General features: G+C 28.8%; 1 protein-coding gene across 1 annotated transcript in view; it reads right to left on the bottom strand.

Annotated features, from left to right (window-relative positions):
- Nucleotides 1-15,773, bottom strand: part of LOC111032558 (rho GTPase-activating protein 7) — a 109,680-nt gene extending 93,907 nt beyond the window's left edge. Inside the window, exon 1 of the mRNA XM_022312936.1 lies at nucleotides 15,432-15,773. The gene's annotated coding sequence lies outside the window, so the exon portion shown is untranslated. The remainder of the gene's footprint in view (nucleotides 1-15,431) is intronic.
- Nucleotides 15,774-20,804: the final 5,031 nt, after the last annotated feature.

Below are 20,804 nucleotides of genomic sequence, written 5' to 3'. Positions count from 1 at the left end.
CTTGGACGTATCACATTTTTAAAATGTAAACACGCATTTTAATTTAAACGTTCTTGTCTATATATGGCTAGTTTGGTAATAAGTCATAACTATTTAATATTCATATTAAACCTAATACACTCGTATAATATAGGTACTTACTACTTATATGTGAATGTATAAGTGTAAATGTACTGCGTCTATTTCAAGGAAACTGTTGTGCTAACCGAAGTTTATATTATATATTAAGATTCACAAAGGCCTCCCTTAAAAAAGATTTGCGTTATTTTTTAATTGGTTCAAAACTTTAGAAAATCCACAGACCACTTGTGTCTATGACAGAACTAAAAAGTAATAATAATAAAAAAAAAAACGTATAAACGGTCAACGAAACTACAAAAAATATTTTCTTAACATCTCATCTGCAGCAGTTGTCGCGTGGCATGCACTAAGATATTGTGCTCCAACACGATTGTCAAGTACATTATTGTATATACTATATATTATGTTATATACATCTACAACCTATACTATACATAAATTATCACGCGATGCTTCATCTTTATGTGTTATATACATACATGTAATATATAACATATATATATTCAGAAGTCGTAAAACAACAATAATAATGCATGAGATCGCGTTGTCATCACCGCCGCTATACAGTCGCATGAGTCCTATATATGATGAATATTGTCAATGGTCAATGAACTTTTGGTCCACTCCGCCGCAAGCATTCTTTGTTAATTATTTATAATTATACCATTTTGGTTCCCATGTACTTTTCATAATTCATCATATACTCATATATAATATTATTAAGATGCCCTCCTCTACACTAATCAATTTTTATTTGTCGCATATCTACATACATCGCGGTATTGTGTATAAATATTATTATTATTATTATTATTATTATTATTATTACAATAATATGCACTATGTTACAACTTATATCTGTACATTATTACATTATATAATATTCAGGGTGATTTTGTAAATGTCATTTCCTCAGTTGATTTGTCGTATTCTTGAAAAAACTGCACAACAATTGCAAGCACCTACTTACAATTGCCTACATTTTGAGAACACAGAGTTTTCACAATTGTAGGAATATTTCAGATTTTTTAAATTTTAAATGAAAATTGACCTAGTATAATGTATAGTGTCTTATGTCAACAAATTATCCAGTATTCTCTCCTTTGTTTATATTTTTTTTTGACTTGTGACTTTATTTTGCTTCGAACAACTATACAATTATTATCATTATAGTACAAGGTGTCAAGGTCTTCTACATTACGTGAAAAAGTAATCGACAATGGTAGAACACCATTTGTACATAATATTCTACTGTATTTTTAGTCACTCTCGCATTATTTCCGCCATTATCTCTCCCACAAAAACAATAAACGAAAAAACTCGAGACTATCACCGAGCAAAGATTCTGCACGGCTGTGTATTCTTATTTTATAGACTCAGAAAAACAGAAGTATGTTTGTCAGTGTCGACAGATGATCGTACAGATGATACATCATTCAAGGCCATTTAAAGAAATAAAACATGTTTATATCGTGTATATTATAATTCGCAATTACATATTAACCATCATAATAATATTGTCGTCATAACAATTCGTGACGTCATATTAATAGGACTACAGGAGCTTAATTAAATACATACCTAATATTATTTTAGAAAAGTCTCTGAAAACAATATTGCAGTATTGACAAAAATTTAAAACAAAAAAATGGTTTTAGTAAGAAATTAAATGTCAGTGTTTTGATTTATACATCATGTACATTTAAATTTATTTGAAATTCATAAATTCGTTATTTTTCCAAAACCTTTCAAATTTTTATTTTGAAAAAAAAACCTATTGGTATCATTATATCATTGTACAAAGTACACACAAATAATAAGAATAAAATAGTGATTTTACTTCAACTAATTATATTTAAACTCATTAAAATATATACAAGTGTTAGCTATTATGTAATATAATACTTATATATGTACAAGTATAGGTATTACACTTTTACGCTAACAAATAATTTCCTCACCAACTTTTTTTAGTTACTAGGTTTATATTAATATATCAATTATTGTGCATCTGCAAGAAGTACCTTACAATACATGTGTACTTATAAAGTTATAAAATACTTGCCTATATATATTGTCATAATAATATAATCATTCTTGTCAATACGTCATCAATATATTTATGTTAAAAAAGAATTCGTTTTACCCGTAACTTCTAATTACTTAAGTAATTATGGAATTTATAAATATTAATGTGAAAAATAATAAATTATTTTCGCTTATACTCACAATATAATTATATGACTACATATAATAAAACATGAATCATCATTAGTATAATGGTATTGGCGTATTTCAAAATATAAAACATTTTAAAAAATCGGTCAGAATTGAACGGGGTAATAAGTATTTAATCGTATATTATAGTCATGTAAATGTGCGTGTGAGCGTGTGTGTGTATGTTATAATACTGTAATATGTAGTCAAGCGAGATTAGATTTAACTCGAAAGTTTAAGACTAAACTATATTATAGTAATATATATATATCTAAAGATTACAAAATGTGTGTTTACGTTACGATTATAACATTTATAACACGGTTTTCAAACAATAAATTAAACAGTGACATTAAGAATTTACCCTTATGTACCTGCATAAGTATTATACACTGCAAGTATATGTGCTTAGTTTGAGAGCACTTCCGTTCTTAGGTACGCATGCTACAATACATAATAATATACATATTAATATTTTATTATAGCATTGATTAGAGTAATAATATATAAGGTATTGCCGACGCCGCATCTGGACAACAAATGCAGAGTTTTTCAAATTTTTTTTTGTGGGTGGGTTATAGTTAATCGGATTCGATGTGCACCTCATACTTATACAAATAAAATATACCTATCGTACGATATCCGTCGATAATGCGTTTCGGGAACGCTCGTCTGACGATACTATCAATAGCGGCGGTGGACCAAACATATACCAATACAGACTTATATACACAAACGACAGTCCCATCCAATATACATTTTATGCGCCATTGTATTCTTCCGTGCGAGTGCTTCTCTCGCGGTATATTATGTAATGCACGAGAGTAGGTATATGATATTCGTGACACGAATACATCGTGTTTGCCACATAAACATATTATTATTATTATTATTATTATTATTATTATGAGAGAGCGTAAGGAACCACCCAAAAATCACTGCCACTGGTTTACAATAATAATATCATCTATTATATGTATATGATAAATAATATTATTTTATAGGCGTGTGTAATATTAGACCCGCATGAACGGTGCAGAAAAATGCACAGCGGGGTCTGGGCACAACGATTTACATTGTAAACGCTTCCGAAACACTCATTAAATTCAGTACACGGCGCGCGATGTCGTCTTAAATAGCATACCTAACACCGACGCTATTCATATACACGCCGTGTAGGTAAACAATATTTTCTACAGGACAACAATCCGAACGTTGAGGACAAATGAAAATCAAACATTAAAAGTGGCATAATAATAATATGTACACTCAATATACTTTTAAGTTTTAACGTTATCACAAGTAATATATAGTATACACTATACAGGTATATCAAGGTATTACCAATTTTCATTAACCATTAATAATAATTTGTAATTAATCTAATTTACCTGTTTATTTTCAAAAACTCGAAGATTACTCTATTAAATTTTTATTCTTTCGTAAAACTATATAATATAATACGTATGTATATAAAATTATAAAACAAAACAAATTATTTGTGCATAATCGCATTTAACGATCGCTGCATTACTACCTACACCGTTTCTTCTGTTATACACATATAACTGGACCCAATTTGTTGGCTTTATATTATTATTATGTGTATAATATAGCATACGTATGCTTCGATCGGCGTAAACTTGTTTTATTTACAATTTTTATTTCAAAGGAAAATACGACATCCGACAACCGTTCAGACGATATTCACGACGTATTATATATATATGATACATATTATATATATATATATATATAATAAGTCGGTCTATAATGACATGGTGCCTATACAATAATTGCATAAGTGTTGCAAATCGCTTGGTCACGTTTTATCTAGCTGGATGCATACTTCTTTTTCACCTTTTCAATACAATAAAAGAACGCAGCCACACCTTCCGCCAAACGAAAACAATATAACCTCTATTCCGTGTGACAGTTACATATATATGCTCTTTTTTCAATCTTTATATCTCGGACTTGTGATTAATGGGCAGATAAATTGTAGCTTTTATTGTGAGCTACAAACCATCTCAGATTTCATACGTTGGAATTTTTGTTACCAAAAAAAAAAATACATATATAATATGGTTTTTGGTTAAGAGGTCATGACACCCTAAACCGACCGATACCGACACATGAAACCGCAATCACAGTTCATTTAGCACGAAAAATATAAGCGTACTTTAATGTCGTAAAATAATTGGGAATTTTTTTATGTAACACACTGCAGATAATCATATACACCTAACTGATACAGTGATATACCTACAACGCATGTGAGTACATGCGTATATTATTATGCATTTATGCGTACCTATAGGATATACCTGTAGTGCCTACATAATATTATATTATAATATGTGTACATGATTCATTAAAAAATTCACTTCAATAAAATAAATAAATAAATGAAATAAATATATTTTTATCAATTTGATGTATAACTCTATATTGTACACTTATGAAATTTAATTTACAATCTACATTAGCTGTGTAAATTATAGTGATTAAGTACAAATGTATTAAATCACCTTGAGCAAAGAGTGCAAACAGGCTACTGCAGCAGTGGTTAGGAACATGTTTTTAATATGTAGGTAATCAGTAGAATCACTAATTATTTTATCGAGACGACAGGACGAAGCTAATACAACTAACAACATCGCACACTTATAATATATTATTATAAACACAATTTGTAAGATATTGTATTTTATTCAAAATATAGGTTCCTTAAAACCGAACAAAATATTAAACATCTTACAAGTTATAATATCTTGCGGTGCAGTTTAATACTGTGTTACCTAATTTACATGATGTGTTATAATGGGTATTGGAGGTATTGGGCACCTACATTTAGTTTTATGTCTTTGAACCAAACCGTTTGTTAGAACTATCTATGACACCATACATAAGGCACATTATAATAATAATATCATATAAATATACTATCTAAACTTAAAATCGACTGGATAAATCTAGATTTTAATGCGTATAGCATTGCATAGTTAAAGATATATAATTTTCAAACTATACTTATAACATAAGCTATAAAAATAACTAACGACCTACCTATTTAAAAGTTATATTACTATAATCATAAAAAAAGTATGCAATTGTTTAATAGTACATAATAAATTCGATATCAATTTTAACAAATGAAGCGTTCGTAAAAAATATGATAATATACAAGTTCATTTAACTATAAAGGTAATACTAAATAGTAAATTTAATTGACAACAACCTCTCAATGTAGAGCAATATAAGTATTAGTAATGGATTTTTTAGAATGCAATAATTTTATATACTATACATAATCCACCAAATTCGTTACAAATGAATTGGTTTCTAAATTTTAAACGAAATAATATTGTTTTATTTGAGCTTCAGTGCTTCACCATCCCTGATACAAAAGGAATCAACTTTAACTTAAGAGTAAAAGAATTTTTACAACAGTTATAACACTTTTGGTATATCTTGAAGTAGTATAGTTCATCACACCCAGTATTATTATTCGAAACATTCCTCAAATTATACCGTCCAAATAGAAGTCCGACGAGATGTCCGAGTGATGGTTACTTAGGGTGGTATACAGATATCAAACAAATTCCAATAATATTTCATGGAAGTAAACATATTATAATATATTGTACCGAACTGGTTTTATTTAACATTCATCTGATTTCCATAATCTTAATCGGATTCTATAGACGGCTACAGACGATGGACCACCAGCCATTCAACGCATAACGCAAATAGTTTCAAGTTTTCAACCAAAAACAATATTATTCACCGTCATTGCTTATGCGTTTTAAAAAAATGTATACAGATTTAGGTGCTCTTGTTAGTTTATTCATCTTTACACAATTACTTCAACGTTCAACATGACGCCCACTGTTGCAGGGTAAAAATAATAAAATGTTCCTGCATGACGTGTTGTCTCGGTCTTATACAAAGGGAGGAAATTTGAGATCAGGAGTTTCAATTTTGTGTGGTCAACTTTAATAAAGTAATGAATTGACCTATTTTAAAATTAAGAATACAAATCCAGCTGTGTTCTCTAGTCGATTTGATACAATATTCATATTTTTAGTGAGTTATGACCATTATTAAATTTTGATATTTTGCGTACTTGTAACTCACATAAAAATTAAAATATCATACAAGACCATCAATTGAACACAGATAATATTCTTGACTTAAAGTTTGGTTATAGGTCAATTCACCCTAATATTAAAGCCAACAGCATACCGTTATTACAGCTGAACAAAAAAAAATATTATATTTATATACATATATACAGGTATATATTGTACGTTTGTTGGATAGTGACAATAAATATTTGCGGGTGTCCCCTTAAGGTTGACTGCATATTTTACACATAAATAAAGATATTATGTTTCATCAAATAAAACTAGTTGAATACTGGATAAATAAAAAATAAAATTTTCCCATAATCACATAATTAGCATCAATTAAAAACTTTTCAAATTGTTTGTTTATAACGAACAATTTTATGATACAATAATATTTGTGTGTTTGAGTCAATTTTTTTCGATTTGACCAAAACTTAGGACAAATGATAGTCGTTGAGCGTTATGCATGATAATACAAAATGTATATTATAGTGAATGTACAACAAACACAGAATATTGTAGCCCACGACATTGTTATCAGTCAGTGTTATTATTATGAATATGAGGTTACGGGCCCTCAGTGGACTATATCTGAATAATGTCGTTCATATTATTATTATTTCGAACGAATCAGTTATTAGTTATGGCAATGTACAGATGAGTGATGATATTATAGTGATTATGGAAATCACGTGATAACGTTTAACTATTTAATATCGTTTATCAGTATTTATATTTTATTCTCGTGAAATCACATTATTGTTCCATAATCTAACAATTTTACGATTTATTTTAAATAGTTTTTTATATATTTTAACGACTAAAGAAACTTACTCAATAACACTAACCACACGTCTGCACGACTATAATAGGCAAAGGCACGTTTAGACTACCCAGTCAGAAATAAATAAAAATCATATGCAGTTATTTTTACTGGAAAATTATGGTTTTCATAAAATTGTATATTTTAATAGGTACATTAAATAATAAATATATCTGTAAAGGATATTCTTAATATTTACCAGGATTTGAGTACACTAACACCAAAACTAATAAAATGTATAATAGTTAATAATAAAATCAAAATATATTTTTTTTTAAAACCCACGTACATAATTTGGAATATCTCGATTCATGGTATTCGCCATTCGGTGCTACTTTATCAAAGCATATTTCATTGGATGATAATACACATTGTTTATTATATTCATATCGTACATGCACCGTAAAAATGCTAAAATGTTATATGAAATTTATTTGCAGTGATTTCTTCTTGCATCCCACAGAGTTTATACAAAAATCTAATATTATACGACAAATATAGTCACAATAATTAATTAGCTTCATATAGATGCGTTCGGAGTTGTAGCTATTCCTAAAATCTGTGTAGAAAATAGCTAGGTTACTGGTGTTCTACCCATGACCTATACCTTTATAGTCCGGCGACTTTCGTCGGAGGACTCAAATTATAGATGCTAAGTGAGACTATTTTGAAATTAATTTTGCCAACATTTCATCACACTCGCACTGCACAAGTGCACAACGCTATAATATAGGTAGGTACTAGGTAATAATAATGGTTATATACTAGGTACCATATTATATCCACACTTGGGGACGCCGAGCAAAAAAGATTCGATCGAAAACTTCCAGTGAACAGGAATCTATAATAACGTGATCAATAATTAACCGTTTTCGAGAGTGAGTGATGTGTATTTTATATAGTGTTTTGCTTTGCGGCGCTCGTTTTCAGTGGATTACGTATCAAGTAGCCGTCAAAGTAGGATGTAAAAAGTCACGTATAATATTATAATAAAATATAAATTACTCATCAATTTCCTGTAAGAATATATGTATTTTACAGTAAGTTGTATACGTCTCTACAACCGTTATTTAGAAATTAGAATTTATTGTATTTACGTGTTATGAAACGCTGAAATGGGTAGAATTTAAAAATCCAAGAAAAACGCTGTTAAAATAATCTCATAACACTCGCGGTATATAAGTATACATTTTAATGTAAGTAAAAATGTGAAATGTAAATCATAGGTGTATTAATGCTGGGCATTTTGGTATAGGTACCTAATTGGCAAGTGGGTATCATTACGTCATATTATCGATACAATATCATTTGGTTCACGGCACAGCGGCGCACTGTCTAGTGCTAATAATCATCATTTGCATTACATAATATTATGCATTTATACATGCTTAATTGTGAAGCCGGTTTTAATTATACAGCTTATAGGAGAACGGAAATTGATGTAGCAAACGTAAAATATAAAGAATACAATTATCGTTTGTAATAGCTCTATATATGCATACTGCATAGCATGTATAATACTATAAAAGCTGATGTTTAAAAAAAATCGTTCAATGTAATAATAACATGCTATATGTAATAGTTAAATTGATTTGGTCGGTCAGTTGGCATTTTTAGAATATAGCTGGTGCAGTCTGTATTGTGTTACCTCCCAAACAACGCCTCTGATGTTGCAGGCCATTGTTTCTTGCATTAATCTACTTAAGTGAAACTACCGCTAAACGAGTCTAAAGTCGATTAATTAAAAATATAATACAATTTTAATTAACATCGTTCAAAAAATTACGAATAATAAAATATACTGTACGTTATTTTTATAAACCGAACGTAATAACTTCACTCACATTCGTAAAAAACAGGTTATTAAATTTAATTTTAAAGCAACGTGAACATTTATATATGAATAGAATACAGCATAAGATAATAGTAACAGAATACATAATATAGTATAATGTAATACATTTATTTTTTAATTGCACAATCTATACGATTTTTTAGTTCAATAAAAATATAAATTTAAATCCTTATTATACTAATCCTTAGTATACAGTTTAGCAATTATAAAATATAGCCGATAGAGCTATACTGATTAAGATTTCCTAATATTGGTAGGTATATAATAATATAATAAATACATATTATAACAACAACCATAATTAAAATTTAAAAAGGCAAAAGTGAAAAGTAATTATTACAATGGTTTTTAAAAAAAAAATTTAATCAACACAATTCACAGCCGTATTATAAAACACGTGATACGTATTATGTTACTATTCATATTTTATGATATAATATATAATATAGTACGTTGTTTTAGACATAATTTTTTTCAAATAGACGACTCGATTTCACGGCCGACCGGGTTCGAAAAATTAAATAATCATTAAAAACGTTTTATCTGACATACGTACTATTGCACTGCCACGACCGACCCACCACCACTAGTGTTACACAGACATTAACATTTTGGCGGGACTTTTTCATTTTTTTTTTCAACGTACCTAAATAATAATATTCTTTAGACACATCTGCCGGCCGGCTGACTCCCACTCGCCGACAATGTCGCCGCCGCCACTAATACCGCCGATCGGCACAACAGACGACGGGCACGTGTGTTTCCTTGTTCATTTCTCTTCCATCAACTCTCCTCTCTGTCACTCTTCATCTTTCTCTTCCTTCCATAATAATATAATAGTATTATTATGCCATACGCGCGCGAGCACGTGTCCGACTGCACCGGGCCAACGCGAAGTGTATTGTGCCCGTGTATATTTTATTTTCGGTGATTGTAATTTGAATTTTGTATTTATGTACAATATATACCAACATAATGTTACACGAGCATAACCCTATTTCTAAAAACGACAACAGGAAACGAAGCTAACCGAGTTCTTATTATAGGTATAGGTATATAGGTACGTGCGCACCGAGAAATACATCATGTATGGTTGGGATAGAAATGATTACATTATTACCCGGTGTTTGAGTGTTTCATAAAGTGCTTATAATAATTATAATATTATGTAGGTACCTACAAGAATTCACAACGCAGTTTCCAACGTTTTCCAACTTCCGTTTCTGAAACACTCGATGCAATGGCTTGTAACGTTATTAAAGACGTGGATTCGCGATAGAGGAAAAAAACCGAATTTCCTGTTGTATGCTATTAAAAGCAAAAATAAACTACTATAAATAATTCCATTGCCTAAGATGAACGGGTTAACACTTTATAGGAGACTTATAACTGTTCCATATATATATACAACATAATATGAACGTATTGCCAATATTATTCAGCATACCTATACCATAGCTGGTTCAGCCAGTTTAAAAGTTTATTCCACATTTTATCGCGTAGTCATTTTATTGACATCGATAGCTACCAGTCTATAGAAAAAAACATATTTATTACATCATATAGTCAATACTATTTGTAATGGTAAAAATGTAAAATACTAAAATATTGTCACTTTATGCCACACAAAAAAAGTAGTACCTTTAATAGACAACTAATATAACTGTGTAAGTATAATTTAATTACTAATCTTCAGCAGTAAATACGTAACAGTAAAATAATTTTTAAATCCTACAGGTGAACAGTCACAACCATATTCTTAGTTGTGATATATTTAAAATATAGTTAAATATTAAGAGAATTCCAATCAAGATTATCGCTATATGTTTTATAATATGCGTGATGGAGCAAAGCGAAATTCCTTACCGTAAAACTAAAATATTATATACCTATTATAAATCACCTGAAAAAAGAATATTATCTATACGATTATCAAATGAAAATTTCGATATTTGAATAGTACATATTAAATTGAAACAATAACATTCTAAATTATTACAGGAATGGTGAAAACACTCCCATTTAGAACTCAGGAGACCTCAAAACCTTAACAAGCTCCCAAAACCTCAAACAAAAGTACAAAACCAGAGCAATATACGATTGTAATACATCTCAAAGCACATTTAGATTATAGATCATATGAGTAGTTAGTACATTTCTCCTAACTTTCTCCAACGGCCAACAGATTTATTAATTTATACTTAGGTGTACACAAATATTAGGGGACTGAAATTCTCTTGAAAATCTTGCCCATCTGAGGTTATTAGGGAAATATATATATTTTTTAAATCTCAACTTCATTTTTTTCAATGTCGATAAGTAGTGTATTCTGTAGAATTCTACATACAACAGTCACACAATAAGCAAACAAACGCATGAATAATATGAATTATTGTCTATTGAGAATAATGAACATGAAAAAGACGGGAAAGGAAAGATCCTCCCAATGGTAACAAGTTTATACAAAAACGTGTTAGGTTACTGTTGTGCACTTGTACAATGTAAAATATGACATATTAGTCGAAATTTTATAATTTTATGACTGACTTTTTTCAGTTGATTTTTCACAAAACATTGGCGGCGTCCCTACAAATTCTTCAAAAAAGAGACTTGACTGACCTTGGTGCAAACCTGGAGTATTGTTATTATAGAAAATTCTCAGTGATGCTAATGCAAGGAATGCATTCGTTTTACAATGTACCTGGTTTTTTTCTATAAAGCCTGTTGCCGGTATAAATACTCAAAAACGTTCGTGTAGCGCTCAATATAGCACCACAATTGGTTATCAGATATCAAGACGTATATGAATTACGAGTAAAGTATACTTATTAATTATTGAACGAGTAATTTTAGGTTTTATTAACAGTTTCTAGAAACGAACGGAATAAGTACAAGTGATGTATTAGACAGAAAGTGCAGTTTTAACCAATTTGTCTTTTTTTTTTATAGGTATTTACCACGAATACACAACACTAATTTTTATTAGGTCAAAGTGGGTTACTTTCGAAACCACGAATAGGTCATAGGTATAATATGATCTATATTCTATAATATACTATATTTATATATACCTCCCGACTATAGGAATCTAGGATGTAGGAGTACCTACGCCGAGTCCCGATGAAATAAAAATTCGAGAGGCATATAGGTACATGATATTATGATGATTCAGATTGTCTGTGTTGGCATAATAGCATGTACAATGTACCTGAAACTTTTTTTTTTAATTTTCAATAAATATACAGTCTATAAGGGCACTATAAGTTTATTAGAGACATGCGGAGTTAAGATGCATTATACGTCTATTAAAAAAACATAAATACATGCATAAGTAGACAAACTTCAAGAAAAGAAGCGACCCATTATGACTAGCACAAATATTAAAATCAAAATATAAAACCAGATTTTGTAGTTGTGCAATGTGCTATGTGCACCTATGATGTTGGACAAAGACATTGCGTAAATGTACGTCCACTTTGTAAATTAATTTTTTTAAATTGTTATGGTATTTACTAGATACACACGATTTTTGAATAATATCGCATTTCAGTGTTTCAAAGGTTAAGTTAAATACATAAATATATACATATTAAATCAATACATTATACGATATAATATATTATGTATTTTAAAATATAGGTATTTTTAATTAATCCGTTTATAAATTATTAATGTAATTTATTAATTTATTACGGTTTTGTAGACAGTTATCACATTATTATCGACTAAATTATAATATAAATATCTTCTTTTTAATAATAAAAATCAATAATACTTAAGACAACTAAAATTTGGTGACCTAAAAAAATTTCTACGAAATAAAAAAAGATAGTCGTAAAAATATAAAATGTCGACTAGATTGTTATTTTTTTGTGTCGCACTTAAAAAAACATAATATTTTCTAAACAATTTTTTGTATACCATTATCACGTAGGTACATCAACAAACATAGTAGCTGATTATTAGAGTTATAAGCGATTAAACGAATAGTATCTGCATTTAATTAAATATTATATAGACATTTCAGTATACATATAAGATATATGTCATGTAATCTGCAAGTACTTATATTTGTTTCTTTTTTATACATATCTATTCTCATTTTATTTAATATTATGAAGAGTCATAATAATATAAAATAATGTATAATAGTGTTAGTCCAATGCCCATAGTCGCCTCGGATTTTTGTTCTAATAAAAAAAATATATTACGAAGAATAAACACGAAAGGTTCCAATATTTTAAATTTTCTTAGTGGTCGAAATATAACCACAACCCAGCTTGAAACTCTCCGCAATAAAACGACAACAGCAGTTCAAGATTTATTTTGTTCGGGGGGACTGAAGATAATCTTTGACGCTGGGAAAATTGGGGTGGGACATGGCGGGCATTGGACAAGAGAAGACATTATACATAATATGGGCCATGTGTTTGGCATATTTGAATGAGAACAAAGAGAGACGCCAAAATATTACCACCAAAGGAGAGAATAAAAGAAACAGTCACACGTCGGTTAGGTCACTGTTGTGATTGGACCACTACAGGGGTGAAACGGCAATTGTATAATATACTATATAGGTATTATTAGGCTTAGTGGAGTATCACAGGTAAATAATACTATAATCCCACATTTTTCGTGTATTTGCCGGGTATACCTATAGACGACTAAAAACACTGTTTTATTATTTTTAACCCTTCAAAAATGTGGGTAAATATTTAATTTTTGGCCATCGTAAATAACCTTTGTCCTGATCACGGATTTATATCGTCTCTGTTGTGTTTATCTACGCTTTGGATTTAAAATGTTTTAAATAGGTATATATTTTTAAAACAAAAACCAAACAATAAAAGCCAAAGATTGAAATAGACAAAGTATAAGCTAAAATTTTGAATTCTAATACGTCTCCTCATTTCCATCAATTTTGTATTTTGAAAGACAACGGATGATTGCGAATATATCGTATTCTAAATGTACAACATTAAGCAAATGTTTTCTATTTTAATACAAAAAAGGCAGGTCCAATAAAACTTTTTTACGCGGAAATTAAAATTAAAATCTTTAAATTTATTACTAAGCGACAATCTAACTTTTAAAACATGTTGTGTTTCAATAAATGAATATAGAAATATTCCTTGTTGGACTATTTAGTTAAGATATATTATGTAATATTATAACAACTTGGTTTATAATTAAACTCCATAAAATAAATAAAATATACTTATTTTATACTTTCTCGAAGAATGCGTTTCTGAAAAATAAGATGAAACCAAACAACAAAATGATTTATTATGCAAATGACTTAGGCATGTTCAGGACAAAATCTCATTCATTAATTATAAACCTTATAATCCAGTTTGTTAACATCCTCAAAAAACCACGACGTAAAATAAAATTATAATATGTATACACGCGGTGCTATTAGTTTGTAAACACTAAACACTGCACGCAGTGAATAATATCTTGAAAGTGTATTAATATAATATTATTATGGACGGATTTCGTTTCATGTTTTTGACGACTAAGCCTAAAAATTTTTTTTCTTATAACAATTTTTTTTAAAGATAATAAAAATGTAATATCAATAAAAAACAGTTTGTAATACCTAAGTACCTACCTATCTCTGTACTGTACTTGGATGAAACATATAGGTACAACGTGTGGTGGAAGAAAATTATCTACCCATTGGTGGGAGGGGGGAAGAAGGAACATGATGTGTGGCATGCACACTCAGGCCATGTCAAATAATCCATTCGACTATATTCGAGGACATTGCAATGGGTATAATATATAATCGCAATAAAAAAAAAATAGTGCATATTATACCTATATGTGCGGGCATCGGCAGATTAAAAGTTATATTTTTTTAAATAACAATTTATATATGTTATATTATATACTGTTCATGCACTAAACTAGTATGTTACACCGATATTTACATATTCCACACGATTTAACGATGGTGATTATTATACGTACCTAGATATTTTATATATAGTTGAACCGTGACTTACAATTTTAAATTATCTTAACCCCAAACACGCATCATAACTGACTATTAAAATTCATAGGTAGGTACTTAATGTTATTGGTACGCTTAATATTGTTCACAAGATATAACACAATGATTTTTATTATGAATTATTCTGAATTGAATTCGAAAGATGCTGCGGGTAATCTTTATAAAAGTGCCCAACAGAATTTTTTGTTTTCTCGAAGAGTAAACCATAATATGCGGGCCGATGAGTACAACGAATGAAAGGGTTGATAATGATATTCTTTCCGAATAGCTTATAATTTTATACATTATATACTGTTGACTTACCGTTATCGTATCGTCCGAAGTGCTGTTCGTAGATATATCATGACGTTAAATGTATATGGGCAGACGAGTCGGGCGGAAATCTGCTACATACGCAAGTTTCGCACGTCACACTCGAGGAAAAACATTTTAAAGAACGTTAAAAAAAATCGTATACAACGACAACGAAAGTGTCAAACACGACGAACGGTATGTATAAAGTATGATAATATTATATAGTCGTAAACCCAAATAGTATGTAAAATAAATTATTACTTTACGCGAACCGTATAACACTCCGTGCCGCACGCACAACGGACAACTGACGAGCGTTTGGTATACCAACAGCCGGGCGAGTGGGAAACCAGTCTCGTGGTCGTGGTCGGCGGTACCTAATGTGTGTGTGTACACGCGCGCACAACGCTCACCGGTGATATCCCCACCTCTTACCACAACAGCGGTATATGCGGTGGCGTAGAGGCCAAGAAAAATTGGCGCGATCTCTGACTTCATCGCTGTGTAGAAGGTGCCACGATTTATATCTATCGCGTTATACCTGTATTAACAATAATAATTATTGATGTCGATGATAATACATATTATTATTATTATCGTGATAAATTTATTACATCCATCTGAATATTTTTTATTTTTTATTTACGAATATTTCGTACAAACGTATAATGAAGTATGTATATTTTTTTAATTCGACATCCTTAAATCAATGTGTGATACCTTAAAATGCTGTTGTTCATTTTTTTCTTCTCCCTCCCACCAGTTATGAAACGGCTTTAAAACGAGTAGTAAAAGTCAAAATTGTCGAAAAGTTCTAAGTACAGTATACATACATCCACTATATACTATTCACCAAATGTACTCACCCCTTTTTCGTCTTAGATAATACAGTTATTCAAAATATGATTTTTAGGATATAAATACCCCAGGACACTTGCGTACCTAGAACTAAAAATCTCAAAAATTTGAAAATTTGATCTTTCAGTATATTTTGAAATTTCAAAAATCATATTTTGGAATAACCGCATTATTGAAGACAAACAGGAAGAGAACTTGCAGGGGGAAATGGTTCGTATCCCTATATATAAATATGTATGTAAATATTATATTAAATATTTGATTACATGTCGTTTTCAAATATATCAACTTAGTAGGAGGGTGTAGGGATAAATAGTTCCGCCTATACGGGCAGGTCCGTTATTATATTATTTAATGTATTATTAACACATAGTAATATCATATTATGTCTAAAGACGATGTTATTTAAATCGATCGACGTATTAATTTTGTTGTCAAATTTGTAGATTTGAACAAATGGTTTTGAAATACATAGTCATTTGTAGTGTTCTTCTTTGAAATCGGAACATATTGTTTGGGAATGTTATAGGAATTTTAAAGGGTTATGTTGTAGCTCTGTGAAAATTCCGTAAAATGAATGCATTTATTATATTTACTTAAGTATAAAGTACTGTAGTTACTATACAACAAAATATAGTCAACAAAGCAATAAACGTTATGTGAATAAACAAATGTATTTGAGCATGCACAAGTACACATATAGGTACTTAAATGTATAAAAAGTACTTAAAATCATTTCTAAATAATATCCCGTATTCAAATATTTTTAAAATATACTTTCAAATACCAATAAAAGTTTGCATTGTAAATTCATAATATTGTTGTATATAGTGTCTATTTTAAGGTAAATAATATTTTAACTATATTTAGGGAGAAAACTGTGTTAACTCGGTTTGTTAATTGCTGCTAACACAGTATATCAGTTAACCTCAACAATATTTTTAAAATAACAATTTACGCTTAAAGCATAATTATATAGCAGCATCTTCTATACCACAGGTTAGGTTAGGAATAGAAGTCTGTCTAGTCACTCACTTAGCGACGACCATCGACCGTGTACCGTGTACCTAGATCAGACAGAAAATGATAAACTGTGTAATGAACACTGACTTTTTTTTTACCACGCACATATTAAGAAATGTCAATAACAAACATAACTGTTAATAGATAAATAAAATCCAGAACTACATAGCCTCCTGATTAACAAAATAATAAATAATTTTTAGTAAACTATTTATTATGTTTTTTTGAACAAAAAAAAAAACATGGTGATTGGTGACTTATATTATATAATATAAAAACTTAAAGTTAAATCAACAAAAAAAAATTATAGGTATTCGATAACACAATTATTTAATGCCGAAATTTGTACTCAACCTTTTTTATTGATTGTATGGGTTATCGCTCAATAATAATAAAATTATTCAAATTTCGACACTTCAATACTTTATTAGAATTTAACATAAGAATATAATGTTTAGGTAATTTTCAGTTAATGTTTCATGCTCTTATCCTAACAGCAATAGTAAATATTATTAATTTAAGCACAATTTTCATCTTACACATTTAGCCATACAGATATATTATCAAGCTTGACATATCATTTTTACTAAAAAATTTTACAATATTGTATGTGTTTACATTTTATTTTGTGTTTTAAATATAACCCACCATCCAGAGTTTTATGAAACACTGAAAAGAGAAAATAGACAAATTAATGTGATGATATGATTCACACTCAATAAATTGATTACATAGGCTAAAGATCAGCGTTTCATTCATATAATTAGATAATAACAAAATAACAGATGGTTTCTAGACTTAACGAAGCCATCGCAGCTTCACGTATATCAGATAAATATTAATAGTTCAAAAACATAATAATATATTACATTAATTAAATTTATCATATACTAAATCAATATTTACGTGTATATTTTCTTAAATATTTGTATATATGGTTATCAGGTAATCATAAATATTTATTCCTATATATTTTTAATCGAAGATAGCTGCAAAGATGCTGTTAAACTTAAACCTACATTGAAAATTAGTTAAAAATACTAATTATAATTGCTATTATTATTATTATTATTATTATTATTATTATTACTTTTTTTTGTAACCAACTATTCGTAGGTTCTATGCGTATATCCATCATGTACATATAATGATATAACATATTATTATAATGTAATAAGATATTTCTAACTTAACTTGCGGCTGTCTAGTGGAGAAGAGAGAAAATTAATCTTAATCAAATCTGTTAATCCTACAGCACGCAACTTTAAAAAATAAATAAATACAAACATACACCGATACATAACATGCTTTATCCTAAGCTTGATATATCGCATGACTTGGTCAGTTGAAAACAAAATATTAAATAACGAGTTGAAGATTGATATGTCAAAACGAAACGAGAATACAATAATATACAATTGTAATTAAATTTGGTTAACAATCGTACCTATGCCAACACCAAAGTCGATTATTATTCAATCAATCATTTTTCGAGTATAAAATCTGTGTAACTAAACTTCACTCGGACAAATTATTATTTTTTATTCTAGGGAAATTTTATTGGCTACAATAAACTTTAATAATATGCACTTACCATTACCTTTTTTTAAAACTCTTTCTAACCAACAACGACCATTTTAAGTACTATAATAGTTGAATCCCAATTATAAATACCAAAACAGGTATAATATTGCATCCTTGATTTTTTCTTAGTTTTTTCAAATTGCGTCCCATGTAGGAGCTTTCAGCGAACGGAAGGTTTTATGTCTAAACAATATTAGAGGAGCACTTGAATTTCCAAATCACTGAAGTGATCACACAGAAAAAGTGATTTTTTTCAACATCTACTTGTAGTGGATTTATCACGTTCAACATACTTTCTACTCAAAACAAACTAACCGATTTGGATTTATACAAAAGTTATAATATTATAGAAACATTTTTAATTTTCTTCTTTAATATATTTTAATGATTTTAATTTTCTGAACATTCAAACATATTTTTAGCTACAAATTTCTCAATATGAAACTTGAATTTGTTTATAGCCGCATTTTTGCATAGTCAATAATCAATATGGATGATGAATGAAATGAGCCTAGGCGTGTACTGAATACTGATACGCTGCACTCTGTTTTTAGTATCTAATATCAGGTATGCTATATTATAACTATATTTAACATGAAAATATTATTGGTGTGACATTATGAAAGAAATGCTTGTCATACAAAAAACACTCGTAAAACACAAATAGATTATTGCTATCATTCTTGGTAATAATTCCAGGTTTTACCATAGTAAATATTTTTAAAAGAAATTTTAAAGTAAATATTACATAGTCAATGATTTATTCAATGGAAAAATATATCGATTTATGAAGACGTGTACGTTTTCATTCAATCCACAATACAAATCTCTATGTGTTGTTGTTCTTCAGAACTATAATTTTTTAATAGTAATAATAAGTACCTATTACTTAATTAAAATGAAAATAAATTATCTTTAAAAACTTTTTAACTTTTAACATTATATTTTCAATAATAATATTATTAATATATTTTGTATAATTGGGATTTATTTTAATGTAACGATCAATTTCATAATTCTTATTAATGTGATTTGCAACTTTATTCTTATCTTCGTCTTTAATTTATTTAAACTAAATTGTCAGTACATACTTAATTATAACAATTAATGATATAATATTGTATGATAATACCTAATTAATAAGACATGATTACATGAATGTTTTCAAAATATAATTTGATATTATTTCATAATTTTATTGATTGTATTACCGCTGTATTGCATTGCAGTTTATCCTAATAGAAAATAGAAAATAGTAAATATTAGATTCATTAAAATAATTTATGATTAATAAAACTGAACTTTTATTTTGATAATACTAAACTATTAAAATATTAAATTATTTTGCCCTTGGTAGTATTATGTACAGGTACCTATACAAAAAAAAATTATTAAGTTGAAGTAGGAACTCAACAAAACACCGTTGAAATGTATATGACTCATGTATGTACCTATTCATAGAATAGGTACGGCAATATATAAGTGCAAACTACAGAGTATGTATATTTTTTCATGAATCAACTAAAGCATAATGTACCAGCTATCTTATATACTATTGTGATCACGCTGTTCTATTTCAGTGAAAACATTAGCGTGTTATCATAGACCTACATTTTAAAAATACAGTATAAAGAACTGTTTATGAATGAAAACCAGAAATCTATATATTATATTATGTATAGGTACACTATAAGCAAGTTTGTATGAGTACTACAATAATACCTATCTACAACTTACGACAAGACGTACCGGTACCACTGTTCCAGATACTTACCATATTACCATGGTACCTATAGTTTAACTTTTAACCAAATAATTAATAAATAGTACAAATAAGTGTTATCTTTATTATACTTTTTATGAAACAATAAGAACCTTGATGTTTGTAAAATAAAATAAAACAATTTTTAAAAGTAT

The sequence above is a fragment of the Myzus persicae genome, unplaced genomic scaffold (assembly GCF_001856785.1).
Source record: "Myzus persicae strain clone G006 unplaced genomic scaffold, MPER_G0061.0, whole genome shotgun sequence".
Classification (NCBI taxonomy): domain Eukaryota; kingdom Metazoa; phylum Arthropoda; class Insecta; order Hemiptera; family Aphididae; genus Myzus; species Myzus persicae.
The sequence above is the reverse complement of the archived record's forward strand: the minus strand, read 5'-3'. Positions and strand labels throughout refer to the sequence as shown.